A 19762-nucleotide genomic window follows, 5' to 3' on the forward strand; every position below is an offset into this window, starting at 1 on the left:
TTTGAGCCGTGGTGTTTTATAAGGACGTGGGTCTTAGGAAGAACAGGAGTTTATAAAAGCAGCTTGCTGGAGAAGGACCCATTTGTAAAGGCTTTTAGAAAATGCATTATTTACCCACTGGAGCTGTCGGTTATCATGTTTACTCAAGGGAAAGCAGATTTTTCTTTTTTTAATTCTTGCCTAAGTTTTTCTTAAAACAGGCTGTTGACTGGAATCGATGTGGACTGTGGCCTAAAAGGACACAGGACAGCTTGGCCCCACTGGTACCTAAATAAACGGTCATCCAAGGTCATGCCTTCCGTCAGCGGTAGACGCTATTTTTGAGTAGCATGCCTCAAACTCAAACTGTTAAAGGCCCAAAGCTCAGACACAAAAACTTTCGGGGGCCTGGAGCTTGCTCCATCAGGGCCTGAGTTTGCCTTCCCTTGAGGGCACGGAAGGACCTGGGTTCAGATCCCTACACCCATATAAAAGTCCATCTGGATGGTGTCTGAGATCCTAGCATAGGAGACAGAGATGGGGTCCTTAGAACACAGCAGCCGGTCTGTCTAGCCAAATGGATGAGAGTCAAGTTCAGTGACAGACCGTCTCAAAATTAACATGGAGAGTGGTGGAGTAGAGGTGTCCTGAATCAACTGCCAGCCGTCATAGGAGAATGATGCTCAAGCAGGCACTCCTGCAGACACATGGGCACACATACACAAATAACACACACACACACACACACACACACACACACACACACTCACAATCAATACAGTACCATATGCAAGCTTAAAGCCAATAAACAAAAGCCTTCAGGGTAAGGAGTTACTCAGTCCAAGAAGCTCCTTAATTATGCCAGGAACATGCATTGAATGTTCAACATCTGATGATGAAAACATCAGTTTCGCTTCTATGGGCGACTGATTGCTTACACGACGTAAGCAGATTTGATATGAAGTATAATCAATCTAGTCTCCTGCCTTTTCCTCCTCCATTAATAGGCTATCATTTAGACAGAGTATTGCTGTCCTTTCAGACTTGCTTTCCTGCCAGAAAAGTCTAGAAAAGACTCTATGCAGTCTTCCCCCCCTTTTATCCTTCCCCCCAAACGCAGCCTGGAAGCTGTTTCCTTAGTAGATGTATTAGTCAGTAAGGCTGGCTACACTGTGTAACAAGCATATCTTCAGCCACGGTGGCTTGACCACACATAGGTAAATTATCTCCAAGGCTTTGGAAGATTCTTCAGGGAATTGTCCTTTGTGTCTTGACCTAGGCATCCAGGTTGCTCTGATCTTGGGCCTTCAGAATGTTAAGGCACGATCTCTGTACTGAAATACTAAAACAAATCATTAATTGTAGGTCAGGAAACTCCAGTTGGAAATGTTTGGCAGGAACTAGCCACATGGTTCTAACCAGCTTGAAAGGATAGGAAGTAGACTCCTCTGTGGGCCTGTGAGAGGAGAGAGCCCACAAAGGAAGGTCCAGATGTTGGGGGAGGGGGAAGCCACCCAATGACATAGCTTTTGGAAGGCATCAGGGCCACAGGCCTGAGTGCTCAGGATAGGGGCTACAAAAGTCACTGTGGGGAGTCGGAGCCCTGCCCCAGTGTGAGGAAGCCCTACAGCCAGAACTGTGGATGACTGCAGAATAGGATCATAGGCTCCATGACACCCTTTCACCCATGGTTTCCCCAAGGCCAAAGCAGGAATTGTAACCAATCAGAGGCTCTCATAGCTGTCTCCCTCAGTCAGCTCACTTCCTTAGTTGGCTCACCCAATGCTGTGCTCATTGGATACTGTCAGGAAGTTCACCCGTGAGGCTTCTTGGGTAGTGTCTGATTGCCTTAGGTCTCCCAACAAGCCCAGAGACATGCTTTTTTATTTACTTGGACACAATTCACATTCTGATGATTTGTCCTTTTAAAGTATACATGGTAATGGCTTTTAATATATTTTTAAATTTAATTAGAATTAGTTATTTGGATCAAAGGGATGGTTTTGTGGCTAAAGGAGCTTGCTGCTAAGGCTGACAATCAGAGTTCCATCCCAGGGACCCAGGTGGTAGAAGGACAGAAACAACTCCTAAAAATGTCCTGTGACCCCCACACATGCACACACACACACACACACACACACACACACACACACACACACACACATTTGTATACACACATACACATGTATGTATAGTCACACATATGTAACACACATGCACACACATGTATACACATATATGAATATATATATATATATACATATATACACACATACATATATATACACTGAAATTGAAATATGATCTTTAAAAGTTTAGAATCAGGACTGGAGAGATGGCTCAAAAGTTAAGAGCACTGGCTGCTCTTCCAGAGAACACAGGTTCAATTCCTGGCACCCACATGGCAGCTCACTGCTGTCTATAATTCCTGTCCCAGGGAATCTGACACCTTCTTCACACAGTCATACACACAGTTTTAAAATGCTTGGGATTAGTCGTGTAGTGATCGCAGAATTAATACCTAATGTAGTATCTTATTCTGGAACAGATTTGTCACTCCCTAAACAACTTCAAACCCATGAGCCCTCACTTCTCACACTCCCTTCCCTGGCTCCCAGCAACTATTGATCTGTCCTCTTCTAGTCTCTTAAAGAGTGCGGTAGGCACTTTATGTGAGCTGAGTCCTATGAAACATGGTCCTTTCATGCCTGGCTTCTTTCACTTGTCATTGTGACCCAGGACCACCCGTGTTGCAGCATGAAATATTCCTGGATTTCCTCTTTTGTGAATAATATTCTGTTGCATAGATAGGCAGCCGTTCGGTTGGTGGATTCCTCAGTCACTGGCATATGGAGGCCAGACACTTGTTTGTGTGCAGGTATCTCCCACCTGGCTCTGACTGGTCAGCTCAGTGTATGTCTTTAGAGCCCTGGAAGCATCATCTTTTGGACCATGCTCTGTGGGATCCCCACCCCAGACATCTGCATCACTCTGGTGCACTGAGTTCTAATCCTGATTTCTCTAGGATGAAAATGCGCTAGCAGGTACGGGTGCCTGTAGGGATGGTTGCTGTGATTATGAGGCACTCGCAATTTACCTGTAAAGTGTTTCTTTCCCTGCCTTGGCAGGGCACTACCTACCTTCCTATCCTACTGTGTATTTATCACACATCTCAGAGTGGACTCTCCTATGGAGCATATAGAACACCTCTGTGAAGATACACATGACCACACATCCCAGGCTGTGTGTTGAAGTGGGTGCAGTTGCAGTCGGGTAGGGAGCTGCATGGGAAGAGCTGCCAAGAGTACCCAAAGAAAAGATGAAGTGGGGAAACGACTGTCACAAAGGTGAGGGCATAGGCTCAGGGTGGCTAAGAAGAACACCTGAGGACTTAGTGTGGAGGAGGGAAGAAGCCAGGTTAGCTCAGACCATCTAGAGTTAAAGAGTAACAAGTCAGGTTAATAGTTCTCAGTGCCGGCTTTCCAGTTTGCTTTTGGGTTCTGTGTCCTGTGTGTGCATGTGTCTTGGCATAACTGTGGGCGAGCCTACATGTGAGAGTACAGGAGGCCGATGCTCAACCTGAGAGCCGGAATACATGCAGGTTTCAATTATAAAGAGACATTTCTCCTGGTCCTTCGGCCAAAGGGGAAGGCACATTCCCCAGGCTCAGACCTTGTCGACGCCTGCTACATAGTTACTTTGTACTGCTACATTTCTCTTCCTGGGGCATCTCTAAGGAGAACACATCTCTGCTGTAGAATTTAGCTTTGCCTCTAGAGGGGTCAGAGAAAGGGGCCGTGACCAGTCACAGGTGATGACAAGCAGCAGGTGGAGTACATGCACACACACACACACACACACACACACACACACACACACACACACACACACACAGAGCTCACGCTCTGCTCCTATCCTGGGCCGCTCCTTATGGGACGGTGGATTTTTCAGGGCTGTTTGTGTAATTGCTTCTTGTAAACGAGCTCCTGTTCTGTAAGGCTTTCCCGTAAACCACTCTCCTTTGCCATCTGGTATCCAGTTGTTTCAACCGGCTTTCCAGTATCTGCACCAGCCCTTTACAAGAACCGTTTTAACCTTCGCAAAATGAAGCCATTGAAGTTATACGCCGAGTCTCACAGTTGTTTCAGAGCCACCTTGAAAGGAAGGCATGGAGGGCCTGAGAGACAGGAGGAGAGGAGAAGAAGACTCTGCACATCCCTGTCCCTGCTGATCAGACCTGCTGGGTACCTTCGATGCTGCGGTGGCTTCTTCCCTCTGAGCTCATCTACTTGGGAGACTCCTGGGATGGGGAGGTGAAGAGGAAGCTGCTGGTGATAATCTGGGAAGGAAGTGATCATCCGTTAGACCAGATCTGCAAATCTTCTCTTGGTTCGAACTATTCCCTCATGCTGTGCCCACCCTGACCACTCATTCTTCCTTGTTGCACACCCTCTTCTGCTTAAAACACACCTTGCTTGGAGGCACAGGAGCAGAGAAATGCGAGCATGTGCACACTGCTAGCCCTTAGTCCTGCTGTGTCGCCACGGGCATGGGACCACTGTGTAAGAATTGGGTTGTTTTTTTTCCTATGCGCCCCCACCAAGCAGCACAGAATATAAAACATTTGAGATGCAGATAAGAATCTAGATTCAAAGACTTTGGCTCCTGGACCACAAGTCCTGTCTCTCTCATCTCCAATTCTAATGACTAGAGATAGCGTAGGCGTCTGGAAGCCTAAGGAACAGGGAGCTCTAATTATAAAGAAAATCTAAACCTTTCTAAAAAGGGTTTTTGTGAGGAACTGTGCAGAGAGTTTCAAATGATTTCCTAAGGGAAGGTCCTCCCCCTCCCCCTGGGTCCTCCTGTTTGTCACTCTCTGACCCCTGGTGTGCTGAGGAGAACTGTCTGCTGGGAAAAGCCATTCCTGGGCCTGAGAATAAGGTTCATTCTCAGTATGGTTCTTCTCACCTCGGCTTGGCCCCCAAGGAAGCATGCAGCTGCAGGCCTGAGGAGCAATGTGGGAATCACATCCATGCTGCCCAGACAGGCTTCCTCCACACCTACCTGTCATGACCTTGACGCTAAAGCCCTGTCCTTGGGGACCTCTGCCTCCCTTGCACTGTCCCCTCCCTGACTGGCTCCTCCAAGCCCTGCTCTCTCTCCATCCTCACTGCCTCTTCTCTTCAACAATCTCTCCCTCTGACCCGCCCATCCCCTTGGCCACGCCTATGCTCTTCATCCTGGTGAGCTCTACATCAGCTCCAGCCTTGTGGTAAAGGTCTTCTGCTTGGGACCAGCAGTTCAAGTCTCCCCTTTCTAGAGAGCTGGGGTAGGCATGGTTCTGAATGTCTTTGACACAATGGAAGAAACGCCTGAGTAGCAACCTAGGGGTGGGGCCATTTGAACCTGCCTCTACTTCCTGCCTACTGTCCTCACCCAAGGATGACTTAATTTCAGGTACAGAAGTTATCCTTGGGTGAGGGACATAAGCAGCTTTCTTGGAACACCTCAGGTTTAAACTGTCCTTCATCTTTAGTGGCATTGTTTAATTCACTTACCTTTCTTCTTTAAGGCACATACACATGCATCTGGCACCCAAAGAGAGACATGGAGATGGGCAGTGTTGGCAAGCTTGAGGTTGTGTGATCATTATTGTTTTCTGTTAACCCGGGTAAAGGATGCTCCACTTACGGTCTTCCCAAAACCTGGAAGACAGAACTTTGTCATTAAGCTTGAACATGAGGCCCGTACAGATGGGTCCTGATGAGGTTACATCCTGTGGGGTTTTCTTCTAAAGAGGAGGGTTGGGGATTTAGCTCAGTGGTAGAGCGCTTGCCTAGCAAGTGCAAGGCCTGGGTTTGGTTCCCAGCTCTGAAAAAAGAAAAAGAAAAAAAAAAGAGGAATGGAGTTCTTGTGCAAATTGGATCACATCACTGGGATCAGTAGAGTGGTTTGAACTGTGATCCAGGAAGTACATGGGTTGAAACCTTAACCCTAATTCCTGTTAATGGACTTCAGAGGTTTGGAGGGTGGTTAAGCTTGGATATGGTTATCAGGGTGACATCCATGGAGACTTGGGGGGTTTTGAAAGAGCAGACAAGGAGGTGGACACTTTCTAGTCCGTGTTACGCCACACTTCATTATGACTACTTAACACCAAGCTGTCACTGGACACCAAGCCAAGGACAGGCACTGGTTCACACTCTCAGCCCCCATGAGCCAAATAAACCTCTTTATAAAGTGTTGGCATTTTGTTTTTAAATCAACAGAAAGCAGCCAAAGGTGGGAAACATGGATAGGACCCACCCAGAGGGTTTGGTCCCTTCGGAGACTGTGGTTTAAGCCAACCATCACTGCCAATTCTTTCCTAAGTGACATTCTTCACCCACTTGGAACCCAGGGCACTCAGCATGGTCTGTGGTTCAAGGAAACGGCTCATGAAGAAAGGACGCAGCAGCTCCCTGAAAGGCTCTGTTAAATAGTACTGAGAGGTGGCTCAGGTGGTTAAGGGCACTTGCTGCTCTTCCAGAGGACCTGGGTTCGATTCCTAGCACCCGCACAGAGGCTCACAACTGTCTTCAACACTAGCCCTAGGGGATCTGACACCCTCTTCTGGCCCCTACTGCCCACACATGGTGCATAGACATCTGTGCAGGCAAATATTCACACATAAAAATATTTTTTAGGTAACATAGCACGAGAGTTTTACTAGTTTTCAGACTAAATGACACAATCCGAGAGTTCTGTCAGAGGTAACAAGAGGCAGGGCTGCTCTCTGTGTGGTGACACAGGCTCAGAGGAACTGCTTGCTTAAGCTGGGTTTAGAATCAGCACCTTCCTGTGGCCCTACTAAGGGCTGCAGTAGAGGCAATTAGAGATCATGGAGTCTGTTTTTGCCTACTCGCTTCTCTGAGGAGAGACTCCAGAGGCCTGCCTGCAGAGACACATTCCTGCTGTAGCCTGGGTGAGATTGCCCTTTAAGAAGGGCCTGGGTCCAGCATGAATTGCAGTCTGTGCCGAAGCCCTTGTCCAGTATAAGCAGAGCGGGCCTGGAGTTTTAGCATCTGGGTGTTCCAAGGCAACATTTTGCTGAGAAATATTAAAGTGTAACCAAATCTTACAGAGAACACACTGTTCCTGCAATATTTCCAGGGCATCTGATCAATGGGGGATACGAGAAAGAGAAATAAACAAAAAATTAAGACAGAGAACGGAGCAGGCAAGTGTGTTTGGAGGAAGCCGGGTGGAGGAAATGATTCTCAAAGTAAATACAGATAGCCGAGGAAAGGAGGCCTGATGCTAGGCAGAAAAGAAATGTCTGTCTGTCTTGCTCTGAGCCTGGGTCAGGGCGCGGGAGCGTGGTGGGGATTTTCATCGGGAGCCTCATCTCTCCATAAGCCCAGCTGTCAGAGGCAATGCCAGGAGCAGGCAAGACAAAACCCAGTCGGGGAAGGAGGTACGGTGGCAGAATCAAACAGCCCCAACAGTACGGGAGCCGAGGGCTGGCTGCCAACAAGCCAGGCAGCCCTGAGACCCAGCGGGATTTTATTTGAAAGAAAGCAGGGTTCTCGGTGGAGGGTGTGGAACTGACCATTGACGCAAACTAGGGAGACTCACCCAAGAGGACTCTGAGGTGTAAGTCTGTCAGTGCCAGAGTTGTTTCCCACTCACTGGGCCCCAGAACACAACAGAATACCCTCTGGTGTAAGGGGCATGAGTGGGACATCACACCTTCTATAGAGGAGGGATTCTCAACCTTGACAGCATTGGCACTTGGGACCACATTGTCCCTGGCTGTGGGGCAGGCATGGGGATTTTATGCTGCAGTCGGCAGCAGCCATGGCTTCTTCTCAGATATCAACAATACTTATCCCTCTAGTTACCCCTCCCCCCCACACACACACATACACACAAAATGAGTTTAGACATTTCCAAGTGTCCCTGGGAAGGAGTACGAATGGTCACAGTCACCACTGGTTGAGAAACCATACTACAGATAAAGAGACCTCAACCCAGAAAACGTACATGGTACCTCTGAGGCTGCATAGGTAGTGGCTGCAAGAGCTAAACCTCGGAACACTGGATCTACCTGGAGCTTTTCTCTCACAGAGGAAAAAAGACCACCCTGTCAGGTCAGGCCTTAGCAGTCCGATGCCTGGGTTGGAGCCTGGGCCCCACATCTTCCTTGCTGTCTGTCTGTCAACTATGTTGCTCTGTATCTTTGAGTCTTGATGTGTAAAAATGGCTTCAGTGAGAACAACATCAGCTTACAGGGTTCTGGGCTGAGTCCAGCAAAGCCACACAAAGCAGGCAGGACACAAGGCAAGCAGAGAGTGGGGTGTACAATTCCCTTGCAGTCTGACACATTTTCCACGGTTCCTAACTCAGGTTGTTATCCATGACCTTGCCTATGACGAGCTGTTTGTTCCTTGGTGTTGTTTTTATGTGGTCCCTTCTGTCTGGGATGCTTCCCACCAACCTGTTCATGCAGCTTTCTCTTCCCCACCTTAGGAAGTTGTTCTCTTGCATGTCCACAAGAAGGTGAAGTTCTTATACTGTTCCCCTTTAATAACCCCGGAGGGGTAGACAAAAGCAGCAACAGTGGGCAGCTTGCTGTGTGGAAAGCCTGTTCAAAGGAGACCGTGAAGCTATCAGACAATAAGGAGTTTGCTTAGAGAATGCCTTAGAGCCTAACTCGGGGCTTGACTATGAAATCAACTGCCCTCACCCCATCCCGGAGAGATAGCTGTCCCAGGGCAGCTTTGTACCCAACTCGCCAGCCCAGTGAGAGCTGTCCCTGCACTTGGTGAGCACTGAGAAGTAAGTGGTGACCAGTTGGGAAGTGGCTCGACCAGAAATCTTGATATGGGACAGTCCCACTGACAGCAGTTTGCAATACAAGTTTCCAAGTTTGGGGGTGGGAAAAGACTAGTTAAGAAGCAACTACGGGTCAGAGTTCGTGAGGTTCAAAACCATCAAGACCTGTGTAAAATGCCTTGATGTTAGTGAGCAGTCGTATTAATGGAGTTAGGGGTAGTGGGTCCATACTTCATGGACTGTGTTAATGAACCACAGGAAGCTAAGATTATAATAAGGGAGCATGACAGAAGGGCTTGGACCCCTCCCCGGCAATGACCCTTCCCAGTTAGGTACTGTCACAGAGTGCTGGAGCTGAGGTCAGGAGTAGGCTGTGGGCCAGAGAAAAAATGAAGCTCAGATGTTTCTGTCTTCACCCTGGGGGTAGACATTGGTTCTCTCCACTTCAATTTCAAATGGCAAGGTTCAGGCCGGTTAGGCATTATTCTTAAGGGGAAATAATATAATGATCAGAGGGAGAGAGAGTTGGACTTGTTGGAGAAGAACTTGACCCAGGTCTGAGGCTGGGATGGGAGCCCTCTTGGATAGCACACTGTGGTGAGGCTCCGTTGTAGAATAAAGGGCACCTTGGTCATGAAGCACCTCAGGTTGCTTAGGAAAAAGAAAAGGAATTGCACGCTTATTCACATAGATCCCCGAAGGGCTGAAATTTACACACATCCCAGTGGTAAGAGCATGCCCTGGTCCCCTTGACCCCCACTTAGAAATTCGAGCTCATGCAGTTAGCCAGCCTCTGAACTCACGGCCACGCTTTCATCCATTGGTGAGACCCTATAAATATAAGCAGAATTCAAGAGACAAATGCAGAACCCATAGTTCCCTTCTTACCTGGATTCATGTAAGAAGCTGGGGTCTGAAGGCAGGATGGGTGCCTTCCCTGGATAGCACACTACCGTGAGAGAGGCCAGAGGGGCCCCAGCCCCAGATGTGGCCTCTGGCAATCTCATGGAGTCAGAGAAATGGGCAACTAGCTGAAGGAGAACTGAAGCAGATTTTCCTCTCAAAGTCAAACCTTACCTCGTTCCTCTGTCCAAGTACAGTGAGGTCTGGCCATTCAGGAGCCTGCTGGATGTCTCACAGGAGCAAGCGAATGAGCACTACTGGCCTAGTGCTAAGCCCTTTGCCCTTACCTGGGCTTTCAGAAAGGGAGCTGGAACCCTGAATTATTGATGCCTGCCTAAGTAAACAGCTCAGAAATAGGAGGAGCCCCCTCCCCTCCCATCACAGGAGGGAAGCACCTCCCTCCCTCAGGGAAGGCCCAGTGTTGGAAACTTTAACGCTCGTGGAAGACTTGGGCCAAACACAGCCTACATATTGGGGTTCCTCTCTGTCCTCTCTGGCAGTCTTACTGATTCAGAGCAATGGGCAACTGGCTGAAGGAGGAGAAAGGAAGCAGATATCATTCTCAAAGTCAAAGCTTACCTCGTTCCTCTGTTCAAGCGTAGTGGGGTGCCAACCAGCCCCTCTCAGGTTTGCTCCTGGAGTTAGGACTGTGACTAGTGAGCCAGAAGATTCTGAAAGGTAATGTCCAGACAACACCGTGCGAGCATTTGAAATCTAAATGGATTCTAGAAACCTTTAAAGAAGCCAGAGGGAAAGACGGGGCGGAATGACACTTGGGGCCCTCTCCCCTTTCTGATCAGTTGAAGGAGACAGAGGAGAGGGTTGGGAGGATGAGTGGCAGGTGAGAGAGGAGCTGGTTGGTGACAGGTGGGAAGAAGGGAACAGGACAGGGAAAGAATGGATGAAAGATGGCGAAGGCCAACGATTGGACATTGCTGAGTCACAGGGAAGGTGGCAAATGACAGATCCTGTTGACCTCACATCCCCACCACTCACTGGCCACGTCACTCAGCATGGTGGACCAAGCTGGGTGCTAAACCGTGTGCACGTCTTCTCTCTCTAGGGCTTGTGCCTGCTTGCCTAGAGGAAAGGCTATCATCGTGGGGCTCATTCTTGTCCAAGAGAGCCCATCAGACCAATTATTTTCCGATCAACCAATGCGTCTGAAGACCTACTGTGCACTTATGTTGGCTGCTGTGTGCATGCTGAGATGAACAGTCTGTGCTTCAGAGTTCCCACGATAGTCAGAGGGGCCACCGAGGATGCACAGTTGCTGCCTTAAGCACCCCCACTTACTTTGAATATTGAGGGATAATCGAACACACTTTGCACTCCCCGTGGCTCTCACGGAGACTTTGCAGGTTTCAGAGCAGGTCTGCTGCCAAGGCAGCCCACAGGACAGATCCAATGTTTAAAAGAATAGTTTTGTGCCTCCTTTGTACAATTGGTTAGGAAGTAATGTTCAAAGAAAGTGGGGTAACGGAAATAAAAGTAAGACATTAAACAAAAAGAAAGATCACGTTAGCAAGGGCAGATGCAGCCAGCCATTAGTCCCCTTAAGTGTGTTTAAATCCTCATCTGTAAATTAGAGGACCAGGTGCTGGCCCTGAAGTAGGCTTCAGGGAGATGCGTGAAGAGGTGCTAAGTCATTTAATGCTTTTCAGAGCAGTCCGGGGACCAAGGTCAACCAAAAGGACCTCACCATGTGCAAGTGGCACATATAACCAGTGTGACTCCACGAAGCGTGGGGGAATCATCTGAAGCCATGGCAATTAGAAGACACGCAGCGACATGGTGGACCGGAGGGCCCCGAGGACACGTGGAATTTTACAAGCAGAAGTAAGAAGAGATTGGCTCAGTGAAGAGGGTGAGGGAGCAGTGGAGATGCTTTTGACTTTTCCTTGGGAGATGTGAGCAAGGATCCAGTCATCCCAGATAGGCCCCCGACGATGGACCAGAGAGGTGATTCTACCAACGAATTAATTGGGATTATTTATGGGACTGCAAATGAGGGGGCCTTCAAGGTAGCTTGGTCATCAGACGGTCCACGATGCCCAGGTCATCATGGCTGCCAGTCATGGGAGCTGTCTGCCATCGTTTTCTGCACAGCATCAGGTGGCCACCGAAGCGCCTCCCCTCTCCCAGTGTTACTCAGTGCTTATTTATGACCTCAGGGAGACGCCTGCAAATCTTCTCTCTAGACTTCTAGAGTTTTCTAAGTGTCCCAAGCTTCCCGAATTGTCCTCTCCGGGAGCCAATGCATCTGTTTGGAGAGCCTGACAGCCTTGGGGAAGCTAAGTTCAGTTCTAATGTCACTGTCACTATAGGAGGGCTCATGTGTCTCCAGGCCAGAGGCTCCTAGTCTGGCCCGTCCTCTCTTAGCTAGATGATTGCAGCATTCCGGCCCCTCGCTGCTCACCCCCAGGGCTTGTGCAGACTGCAGAATGGCTGGAGTGTGGCCTCTGGGTTAACATGTGGCGTCATGTCACTCACCGGGAGAGAGGCTCCTCTTTAAAATCCCGCCTCACGCCTCTCCCTGATGCCTCTGCTGACTGTGCGACAGTCTGTCTTTAGGATCGTTCTTCCTTTGCTCACGCAATAAGGCTCATTCACACACAAAGGGTTCCAGATCCAACTGGCCGAGGATATCTTTCTCTTGGCCCTTAACACCTCCTGGCTCCTTCCTGGTGATCTACCCATCCACGCTTCCTTGAGTGGCAGTTTTACAGTGGGTGGGTTCAGGTCCTGCCTATGAAGCTTCCGATTCTGGCCCCCTCTGACATTTTCACCAGCTATAATTAGTGAATCTACCTGCTTGCGCCCTTACTTGGTTTGTGTGCCCAGGTAGAGATTGAGCTCGATAAGGGTGAAGACCGGCTCCTGTTTTTCATCCTCAGCATCTAGCAGGGCACCTGGCACATCACAGGCACTCAATAAATATAAATATACAGCTCGAGATAAATAAATGATGAGAAGTGAATCCTGGAGACGATGCTCAGAGCTGTCCTTGAACGAAAAACCTTGACCACGTTTGCTTCTGCGCCGGGCTCTCTCCGCAGTACTGAATAACACGGAGAGGAGATCGTAATCCTGAGGTGTATGCTTTAGACCAGTGCTGCTCAGCCACACTGTCTGGGGTGGATGTGCTGGGTGTCTGCTGGCAATATGTCAGCCATTAGCCACGTGTACTGCTGGGTGCAGGAAATGGGACTGGTGCAGGTGAGGGCCTGGATCTTAGTTCTGAGGCAGCTTGAGTGAATTTCGACCTAAATGGCTGCACGCAGCCAGCTGCTGTTACCTGGGGGCAGCGGCACAGCTCGAGAGGGAAGTCAGGGCGGGAACCCAAGGCAAGAACCTAGACAGGGATTGAAGCAGAAGCCGTGGAGGAACACTGATTTCTGGCCTTGCTCTCCACAGACTGCGTACCCTGCTTCCTGGGACTACCTATCCAGGAATGGCCCAGCCCACAGTGGGATAGAGCCTCCCATGTCAATCGCCAATCAATACCAAACCCTACAGACTTACTCAGAGGCCCATCGAAGGAGGCCATCTCTCACTTGAGTTCCCTCTTGCCAGGTGATTGTAGTTGGTGTCAAGTTGACGAAGGACAACCAGTACAGGGGCTCAGGAAGCAAGCTATTTGGAAGCCCTGTCTAACCCACTCTTTCAATTGAACCGTATGTGTCTTTTGCTTACTCAATGCACAGGCAAAGGGTTCCCATCTCCAGTTCCTTCTCCGGGTGAGTTTGAGCCTTTGTACATTCCCATGGAAACCCAAATATCTGATGCTTTGATGTTTCCTAAGTGTCGTTACCACTGCTACAGAAAGCTCAGAGGGTTACAAACCACTAGCCAAGTACAGGGTATCACTAAAGGCCATTATTTACACACAACCCTGAGTCCTCTCATGGTGTGGTGGGCTTCACTTCAGCCAGGTGACACAAAGATGTCATGTGGCTTGTTCCCAATGGGAACGCTCCCCAAGAAAGTGCTGGATATGCCAGCATGTCCCCTCCCTCCCCTTTGGTCATAGCCATGGACCGACTACAAGGATCATCTAGGCTTGAATATGGATTTTGGCAATGTGGAGAAACAAATGGCTTTAAAAGTCCATTTTCTAAAGAGACCTGTGTTCTGGCTTGTCCGTTTTTCTATATTAATTATCCATGCGTGCTCCTAGCCCCACTAAAGATAATAAACTCTGAAGGAAGATGAGATGGGTTTTCTGTAACAACACACTGTCTAACAATTCTAGGCATTGTGGGGAGGATGGGATGGGCCTGGTCCAGACTCAAAAACGGTGCAGAGAGAGACATTATCTGTGTGGTGGTGTCATGAATGATAGAGACCAAGAGTACTTCTCAGAGAGGCAGAGTCACAGGTTGAGAACCATAGATATAAGTGGGGCAGAGAAAAACCAGGTCAGAGGGAAATGCCCCGGGGTCATGATGGATGGACTTAAAACTTGGAGACCGGGCGTCCCACACGAAGGCTTAGCAGTGGGCAGTATCCACATGTCCTCTGTCATCACAGAGTCATAGCTGTCTGGGAGACACCCCAAATTCCATCTCTCATCCCCTTTGACATGTGTTCCTGTGAGTCATTTTGGTTGATAAGATAAGATATCCTCCCAGAGAGTCAGCAACAGATGCCTTCCAATAATGAAGACGGCTCTGGTGACTATCAAAGCGCTGGGGATGCGGAGTAGACACCAGTGCATGCGCAGTAGACATCAGTGCATGCGCAGTAGACATCAGTGCATTCTGGGAAAGTCTATCCCATGAGCACCAGGACAGGGCGCTTCCTCCTATTATCTTTGTGTCTTCCAACCCATCACCTCTCCCATCACACTGCTCTGTGTTCCCCTAATTGTACTGCAGTCTGGCACCATCAGAGCAGAGCCTTTGGTGACTCTCAGTCACCAGGACAGCTCCCCTCTGCCTCATACTGCCATGTCTGCCTCTTTTCTATCCTCATTCCTCAAACGTCTAAGCTTCCATGAGGAGTCCATACATCAGAGGGATGGAATGGACTCTTGATTCTCCTCCATACAGACGTGCTGATACCCCCCCCCTTAGCTATCCTATTGTGGAAGAAGCAGAGACAGCAGAATAGGTACTGAGCTTGACTTGGTAACAAGCCTGGTGACCCAGCCGCCTCAGCCATCCATCGGGATCAAAGGCAGGCACCTCACAGGGTCCCACAACTCAGTGCCCAGAGGCAAAAGACAAACAGCAGTGTTCTTGCGCCCAAACAGAACCACTCATTAATGAGGGTGGAAATCTTTGATTGTCCCATGGTTATGAAACAGTAGATCTCTGTGGTCCCCAGTGGGCTCTGCCAACCCAGAAAGCAAGGTCTTCCTGAATCTCACAAGATTTCCTGAATCTCACAACTTCTCCAACCTTCGGTTTCCCTTTTTGAATAACTATGGCATGATTTTAGCTTTCCTAGGCTCTGATGAGGATCTAGCTTTTGCTAACATGTCTGTCCATGATAAGAGCCAGCAAATGGGTGCTGGTATTATTTTGCTGGCACATCTGCTCTTCTGCGCATCTTTGAGGTCACAAGCTTACGAAAAGGCACAGGAAATAAGGGGTTGGGGAAGGGGGCTCAGTGATAGGAACTTGAACGTTCACTCTCTGGAATCAGGTACAGAGATAGGGGGAGGAGGAGGGGGAGGGGAGGGGGCTGGGATCCCTGGAACTCACTGGCCACACATTCTGGGACTAAAGATAGTCTCTCTGTCTCAGGTGGGCTGGGTAGAGTTCCTAAGGATGACACCTGAGGTTGTCTGCTGGCCTCCTCTGTCACATACATGGACATCTGTGTTCACAAGCTCACTCATGCACACAGAAGCATGGGCGGTCCAAACAAACATGCAAAACACAAACAGCAAGTGAGGAATAGCTAAGAACCCTCGAAGGGGTGGGAAAATCTGATGGCTGAGAATCCCACACTACCGTGCTCTGGTAAAGTGATGGTTTTCTATCATCCGCTCCAGGTTCGGCATTTCCACCGAACTCTGGCATGTATGACAGGTGTGTTGAACTCTGGCTTCACTGTCCTTGTCAAGGCCAGAAACCAGGTGGTAACTGTACTCTGCCCACTCTAGGTGCACCTCGAATTCCTGGTGTTGAATCCAATTGTCTCCATATTGACGAAGGCGCAAACCCTAGTCTTTGGAGATAAATCTTCACCAGCTCTTTCAACCCATGCCACCTTCTTCCCTCCGGATCTTTTCAGTGTTAACACCAAGGGATTGCCTAATCGGTTCGGTGTTCTCCATCTAAGATTCTTGCACATACAAACCCGTAGATATCAAATTCTGTGGTGACGCCGTTTTTTCTCTCTCTCTAACCATCTTATCTTTTTTTTTTTCTTTTTAAATAACATCCCCAGTTGTTTGGCTCTGTGAACTCTGGAAGGTACTTAATGAAAATGACTGCTCATTAATGCGATTGCAACAGGAGTTCTGGGTGGGCTGGCAAACAACGGATTCACTCTGCCGACAGATAATCAGCTCCCAGTGCTCAGCCTAACGCTGCCAATGGTTCATCCAGCGAGTCAGTGGAGGGGCGAGGCTGAGTGCTAGGGTAGAGAACAATTCAAGGAAGACTTCCAGAGTAAGCCCAAGGGAGGTTCACTTGCCGAAGCTTAAAGCAGCACCATTCAGCGTTAACACAGCACCAGTGCCTTGCAAACACTCTGCCTAACTCCTGTGCTGGGACTTAAGGAGACAGAAGCCTGACAAATTGCCTGGGCCTTCAGGCTCCCCAGGTCTGTGTGAGATTGCCGATATTCCCCTGTGCTTGAGCAAGTTTCGGTAGCACCGAAGGTGACAGCAATTGATGAAAGGAAATCCAGTGACAAAGGGTGCCTCACAGGTTCTAAGGGGGCCCCTTTTGGATACTGAGAATCAGAGTATGCTCAGGTCCCTTATTAAAAGCATCTCAACATTTGCATATGTTGTGTGTGCTCCCCAACATTTGTATATGCTATGTGTGTGCTCCCCAACATTTTTATGTGCTGTGTGTGCTCTCCAGCATTCACATGTGCTGTGTGTATGTGTGCTCTCCAGCATTCACATGTGCTGTGTGTGCTCTCCAGCATCCACATGTACTGTGTGTGTGTGCTCTCCAGCATTCACATGTGCTGTGTGTGTGTGCTCTCCAGCATTCACATGTGCTGTGTGTGTGCTCTCCAGCATTCACATGTACTGTGTGTGTGTGCTCTCCAGTATTCACATGTGCTGTGTGTGTGCTCTCCAGCATTCACACTGTGTGTGTGCTCTCCAGCATTCACATGTCACATGTGCTGTGTGTGTGTGCTCTCCAGCATTCACATGTACTGTGTGTGTGTGCTCTCCAGCATTCACATGTGCTGTGTGTGTGCTCTCCAGCATTCACATGTGCTGTGTGTGTGTGCTCTCCAGCATTCACATGTGCTGTGTGTGTGTGCTCTCCAGCATTCACATGTGCTGTGTGTGTGTGCTCTCCAGCATTCACATGTGCTGTGTGTGTGTGCTCCAGCATTCCATGTGCTATTCAGCATTCACATGTGCTGTGTGTGTGTCTCCAGCATTCACATGTGCTGTGTGTGTGTGTGTGTGTGCTCTCCAGCATTCACATGTGCTGTGTGTGTGCTCTCTAGCATTCAAATGTGCTGTGTGTGTGCTCTCCAGTATTCACATGTACTGTGTGTGTGTGCTCTCCAGCATTCACATGTGCTGTGTGTGTGCTCTCCAGCATTCACATGTGCTGTGTGTGTGCTCTCCAGCATTCACATGTGCTGTGTGTGTGTGCTCTCCTGCAGTTTCCCATCCCGCATTTCTGGCCATATACTCGGTGCAGTCTAAACGCTTTGTAAACAACTACAGTTGTCAGACTGCATTGTTTATGGAACACTGACAAGACAAAATGCACACTTTTGATCTTGTCAATTTTCTCCTAATATTTTCAATTCATGGTTGGTTGAATCCATAAATGTGGAGCCTACAGAGATAGATGACCAGCTATGATGTCTTAATAATATCATTTTTAATAACTTATGGACCTTGAGTGACAATGGTGTATAAGTTCACAACAAGTGCCCCCCCCCACCCAGGGACACAGCTAATGTAGAGTTCTGTGTACTGCTAGAGTAAGGCGGGTACGGGAAACTTCTATGCCTCCCTGCAATATCTCTGTGGATTTAAAGTTGCTCTAAAGATGGTGTATTGAAAATATAAAAAAGAGACATACATGCTAGCACACACTTTTAATCTTAGCCCTTTAGAGACAGGCAGGACGGCCTGAGCTATGAGTTCCAAGACAGCCAGAGCTGTATATGATTCTTGGTCCTGATAATAGATAGTTTATAGATAGATAGATAGATAGATAGATAGATAGATAGACAGACAGACATATAGACAAAAGGTTAGATAAAATAAAGGATAAAATTCAAAAATAGTCTTAATTACAGCAGAGAAGTGAAAAGGACACTATCTATCTATCTATCTATCTATCTATCTATCTATCTATATTAATGGGCTGTTTGCAGAAGTGATGGGAACTTGAAAAATAAAAGGTAAAATATTGGTCCCATTAATGCATACACCATGGAGATAAGCAAGAATGCTCCTCAATCCCACCGACTTTTCTGCACGTACTTGGTAACCCAGTGCTGCTTGGAGACTGTCTTCTACAAGGTGGTCCTCCTGCTCAATTATGACTGATTGAAACAGTGAAGCAATTTGTTCCATTTTGAAGCAATCATCTCCCCTACAAAAGTCTCCAGGCCTCCTGAAGGGGCTGGCCCTGGCTTTAGAGAGACACAGAGAAGGTCAACCAGAGGCAGGAAAACCTGAGCAGTAAGAATAAGATGGAAACCAGAAATGATTCCACGTCTGTCCAGAAAGCTCGGGCGAGCTGCGTGTGTTGTAGCTGCATTGTTTGTACTTCCTGTCTGGTGTTGGGCCCTTCGTGGGACTCAGGGAATGCATTCATATTCTCTGAATTATATGCCTGATCCTCTAGGGATTCATTTATGCTTCTGTTTCTTTCGGAGGGGGAGGGGCTGATCATGAAAGGCTCCTATAAGATTTTTCTTACCCTGAATATTAATGAGGATAAATGTCACTTTCCGTTTTACTTTCTATGTAAATAATTGAACATGGATATCCCAGTGGCTTAACGTTATACAAATAAACCCATTCTAACAGTAGTGCTGGATACATGGTGAATGGCTTCCCATCGGTAAATTCAGACAGTCCTCAACTTTCCGGGATCTGGCCCCTGAGCTTTTGAAGCTGTGGTGTGGGGGCCTGCTCGGGGAGCAGACCTCCTTTCATTCTGGTACAAGAGTTGGTCGATGACAAGAGATGATGTTAGCATTTTATCATGAGACAGGCTTTATTTTGGACTTTTTCCCAACTTCCGGTGACTGACGGTGTTCTGAGTCTACTGGTGCAAGCTAGCTCCTGCAGTGGAGTTACGTGGAAGACTGGGGAATCCTAGTCAACGTGTCTTCAACCCTGTTTTGAACTAACAGTAAGATTATTAGGACTGCAATGGAAAAGGAACACATTTTCTATGTTGTGTTTTCTCTCTTCAGTGTCTCTGAGTTCTTGTCTGGATTTTTTTTTTTAAGTGTAATTTGGTTGGTCTATCCAAAGGGAGACAGTGTGGGAAGATCATGGAAATGTTTACATGGGTCAGACATATAAATGTCTGCGTCATCTTTACCGGTTTGAGCCAGTCACCTAACCACAGGGTGGGTAGGGAGTGTTTTGGATTTAATGGTAAATTAAGGTTTAGGAAAATGATAATAGTTGTAGTAGATGATGACGATGCTTGAAGTATCCCATTAGGTCTTGCGCTAAGAGTTTTGATTTGTTCCGTTTCTGTCAACAAGATGAAGATGAGGCTAAGTGCTTGCTCAAGGCCTCTGCGTGACTGTGATCCAGTGACCAAGGTCGTTGCATCGGAATGACGCCAAAGTCCGAGTGAAGCACAAAGCCCAGTCCAGAACCCGCAATGATGAGGACATCCGGAGATGGACCCAGACAGCCGGGCCGGCCAGG

This window comes from Rattus rattus, chromosome 4, assembly GCF_011064425.1.
Source record: "Rattus rattus isolate New Zealand chromosome 4, Rrattus_CSIRO_v1, whole genome shotgun sequence".
In the NCBI taxonomy this organism is placed as follows: Eukaryota; Metazoa; Chordata; class Mammalia; order Rodentia; family Muridae; genus Rattus; species Rattus rattus.